The sequence below is a fragment of the Crocodylus porosus genome, unplaced genomic scaffold, assembly GCF_001723895.1.
Source record: "Crocodylus porosus isolate Cpor-Errol unplaced genomic scaffold, CroPor_comp1, whole genome shotgun sequence".
NCBI lineage: Eukaryota > Metazoa > Chordata > Crocodylia > Crocodylidae > Crocodylus > Crocodylus porosus.
Window position 1 is genome coordinate 35881465 of NW_017728917.1, and position 4043 is coordinate 35885507.

At 49.2% G+C, this 4043-nt stretch overlaps 1 protein-coding gene across 2 annotated transcripts in view; it reads right to left on the reverse strand.

The window, feature by feature from the left end:
- The window catches only part of PARP3 (poly(ADP-ribose) polymerase family member 3), a 21471-nt gene that overhangs the window by 15395 nt on the left and 2033 nt on the right, over positions 1–4043 (reverse strand). Inside the window, exon 1 of one of the 2 annotated variants that reach the window (XM_019537086.1) lies at positions 1195–1379. The exons of the other annotated variant lie outside the window; for it this stretch is intronic. The gene's annotated coding sequence lies outside the window, so the exon portion shown is untranslated. Of the gene's footprint in view, positions 1–1194; positions 1380–4043 lie in introns of those variants that run through there. 2 annotated transcript variants of the gene reach the window in all.

Consider the following 4043-nt stretch of genomic DNA (forward strand, 5'->3'; position numbering starts at 1 on the left):
CCCGCCCAGCCTGATCCACCACACTTCTACCCACCCACTCTGATCTGACATCATCCCTCTTCCATGCATGAAAATGCAGTGTGGTGAATGGAAGCAGGGCAGAGCTCACGGCCCCTCCGTACTCTAGCTGTACTGCCCAGGCCTCCTGCAGGACATGCCAAAGAAGACAGGCATGGTCTGCTGGCAGCAAGGTTTGGATTTTCTTCTCTGTGCAACTGTTTCTAGGTTGGACATGCAACCAGCCAGCAGCTCCACCAGGCATGATGCTACAAACAGCAGCTGATGGCTGTCCTGGCTACCAGGGGTAGGTACCACACATGCAGCAAAAGAAACTTCTCTCACTGCGCTTTGCTCCACACCCCACTGGCCTCTGCATTGGTACAAGACAGTGTGAACAGACAGGCTGCTGCAGAAATAGTGGCCAGCCTGGGCCTCCCAGCCTTGTGCCACAGGGTACATCAGCACCAGAAGGAAAATTCTCCAGCACCCTGCAAAATTTAGGGATGGGTGCTGATGAGTGTGAAGCTTAAGCTGAGCTGGGCCTACTCACAAATGTTAAAATACAAAATACTGATGACAATTGCATAGTGCAAGAGGGTGCAATTTTGCATCTGGACCCTCTGAAAAGAAATAATAAGGCATACTTCAGGGGTGCACTTGGTAGCCCTGTTGATCTGAGACGAGAAGACATACCAAAAACTAGGACTCTTGGTTCCAGAATGATACCTTTTATGATAAAAAGTCCCTGTAGGTGGAAAATAAACTTCATTTTTGCACAAAGGGAGCTGAAGATAGAAGGCTGTCTCTCTGGGTCCATGAGAAGACACTCTCACGGACCCAGAGCGGCAGCCTTCCATCTTCAGCTCCCTCTGTGCAAAAATGAAGTTTATTTCCTGCCTATGGGGACTTTTTACCATCCTATACCATCTATTCTTTTCCCAGAGCCTGACAAAGAGACTTTGATCCCAAAAGCTTGCAAAAAGGTACAATTTTCTTGCAATTTCCCAGTTGGTCTAATAAAAGGTATCATTTTGGAACCAAGAGTTCTAGTTTTTTGTATGAGGCATACTTCCATTTTCTCTCACTATACCTATGATGATTTTAAGCAGGCTCCTACGTGTCTAGTATGTGACTGTGTGAAATGTCTATCTTTAATTAATTATTATAACAAATATTTCTTTGCAATTATCTCACGTTTATGTGCAGGAAGAGACATCTTCTATATGGGTTTTGATAGGCGTCTCCTGATTTAATTTTCTTTTGCCACAGTAGTTCCCTTGATCTTCCAAGGGTAACTCCTCAAAAACTGCATTTTTCCCAGTTGTTAAAACAGCTTATTGATATGTTCCAACTCAGTAAAAATTGATAACCTCCTGTTACTGAAGAAGATAAGTCAATCAAAATTGGGACTTTCTGATAATCAAACTCTTCATTATTGGGTAGCAGGATTTTCCTGTTAATTATTGCTTGGGTTTCTCTCTTGATTTACACAACTGCAAGAAATGCTTTGAAGATGCTGAGCTAAAGGGTATAAAAGAGAAACAAAACAGCACACTTCAAGAATGAGAAATCATTCTGACAAGAACTGCTACTGTGCCCAGCTGATCTTCTGGTGAATGGATCATCGCCTCGAGAAGCTGACAAGACTGAGACCGCCTCTTTGCCTGGATTGGTGAGACAATATTAGGGGTACACCGATAGAGATTTTTTTGGGCAGATACCGATAGCCGATTTTTAAGGAGGGATATTGGCTGATATGGATCAGAATTCCAATGTGCAGCCCAGCAGCTTGAAGAGCAGTGTTCAGCCGGTAAGTCTGTTGTGGTACAAGAGGAGGGGGAAGGGAAGGGTTATGGGGGGGAGCAGATTGAGACTCCTGTGGTAAGGGAAGGAGTGAGGCAGGGGCTGCAGCAGGGCAGGGTGCGAGGTGGAGCTGTGGCTTGTACAGGGGGCGCTGGGGAGGGATGGGGGGTGGCTCCTGCCACTGCAAGCAACCCAGGAGGTCATGGCGGGGTGCCCCATGGATCTGCACGTGGGGCGGGCCAGGCCAGGCCAGGCTGCAGGCTGGGACCAGGGCCTGTGCCAGGCTCTTCCTGGAGGGGGCTGGACTGGACTGTAATACGGTGGGCAGCGGTGGTGCTGGGAGGGAGGTTGGCAGGGAGGGTATGGCGAATTTTGGTGTGGCTGCCAATTTTGGCACCTCCCCCACCGCTGTAGACCCGTCCCAGCGCAGCCACCCGCCCCAAGTGCAGCCTACTCCAGCCCTGGCCCCGGCCTGCAGCAGCACCCCGCCCTTGCCCCACACAGATCCAGGAGGTACACCCCGCATGCCCTCCTGGGATGCATGTAGTGGTGGGAGCTGCTCACCCCCCACACCTCCTGGATGAGCTGCAGCTTGGTCATACACCCCACTCTGCCCCAGCTGGGCAGTGCTTGCCCCAGCCACACTCCCTCCCTCACTGTGGGGGGCCTTGATCTGCCCCCCCATACCCTTTCCATTCCTCCTCCACTTCCACTACAACAGACTCACCAGCAGGACACTGTTCTTCAAGCTGCCAGGCTGCATTTCAGAAATCAGATCCGTATTGGCCAGTAGGTGTCCTTAAAAATGGGCTGTTGGTATTGGCTCCAAAAATCTGTTGGTGCACCCCTATTGCTTGGGTTTCTCTTGATTTACACAACTACAAGAATGCTTTGAAGATGCTGAGCTAAAGGGTATAAAAGAGAAACGAAACAGCACACTTCAAGAATGAGAAATCATTCTGACAAGAACTGCTACCATGCCCAGCTGATCTTCGGGTGAACAGATCAATGCCTTGAGAAGCTGACAAAACTGAGATTGCCTCTTTGCCTGTATTGGTGAGATACTATCACTTTTACAGCTAAATATACGGGACTTTGCTTTTTTTGGGGGGGTTCATTTAACCATGAACTTTTGCACTCTGAATAGTCCTGAATCCCATTTCATAACTTAGCAGGTGCAGCTGCCAGGGCTGAGGACCATGTGCTCAACAAAGGGAGACAATGCCCTCCAGTGCCTACAGCACAAGGAGCCAGACATTTGCAGGCAGCTCTGTGGCAAAATCTCACTAATCCCCTCTTGTAGGCAAGGCATGCCATTGCCACTGCTGAATTTCCTGCGTGCTCTAAGCTTCCAATCCAAACAGAGCCCTGGCACTGCTGTAGGCCGACTTGTGGTGCAGTGTCACAGAGACCCCGTGCAGGGGGATGCTTGCTCAGGACCAGTACAGCCTTGCCTGGTCTCTGAGAAGACCCCTGAAGCCAGCCCAGGCATGGCTTTGAGAATAGCTGAGGAGGAGCCAACTTCCTACTCCAAGACCCCCGCCTTTCAGCCTCTCTTGTTCTCTGTGGCCCTGGCTTAACAAGATGGCACCCAGTTTCTCTTCTGAGAGAGGGGCTTTACCTTTTAATGGGAAGAACATGCACAATCTGTTTCCAGCCTTGACTCCAGGGCCAAGCTGGAGAAGTGTGGCTGAAGCAGAAGGCCCTGAAGCCTATTTCTGCATGACCATAGAACAAACCTATGCAAATGTAACAACTAACTTGGTCAGCAAAGGAAGCAATCAGCATGTCAAGTTAAGCCAGTAATGACATTTAACTGAACAGAGTACAAGGCCTGAATATTAGAAAGACTTTGGGGTAAGTCTGGACCATGGAGTCTCTCTCACTCAACGTGCCAGCTCTGACCTTGATTCCTACCAAACCCAGGCCCCTGCTATAAAATACATTCACTTCTGCCCCCCTCTTGCATATTGCTTCCTGTGAGAAGCTCCCCCCATTTACATGCCTCCCCTCTAACCACTGGCTCCTTTGTTCAGCTTTTGTTTTCCATTGCTCCACATCCCAGCCCCCTTTATACAGACCTGTCCAAAACAGTTTGCCTAGGCCTCAGCTCCCACGCAGGCCCCAGTTCTTTCCATCTCTATAACTGCTACAAAGTAGTACATAAAGCATAGATGTTCCATTTCAGTTGTAAGCACGCTAATAACATTTAGTGAATTATGCAAATCTATGTGGTGCCG